This window comes from Acanthisitta chloris, unplaced genomic scaffold, assembly GCF_000695815.1.
Source record: "Acanthisitta chloris isolate BGI_N310 unplaced genomic scaffold, ASM69581v1 scaffold32380, whole genome shotgun sequence".
Taxonomy (NCBI): Eukaryota; Metazoa; Chordata; class Aves; order Passeriformes; family Acanthisittidae; genus Acanthisitta; species Acanthisitta chloris.
Genome location: NW_008651612.1, coordinates 1 through 315, shown reverse-complemented (window position 1 = coordinate 315; position 315 = coordinate 1).

The window sequence follows — 315 nt, the reverse complement described above, 5'->3', positions numbered from 1 at the left end:
CCCTGACACTTCACCGAGACTGACAGCCAACACAAGAGGGAAACGGGTCTGCCTTCCTTCACACGTTAAGCAGCGTCTTTTACCTTGCTCACAAATGAAATTCCAAGGGTATCTCACCCAAACACCACTGCAAGCCACGCAGTGACCGGAGTGAGCCGCAGCACCACACCGCTAGCGCCCCGAGGGCAATTCGCCCATCTGGGAAAGGACGGGAGCTCTGAGCCGTGCCAGGGCACCTGACGAGGGGCTGGGATGGCGGAGGGTCCGCACTGCCCGTGTGTGGAGGGGTGAGGGGCCCGCGGCTCCCATTGGCCG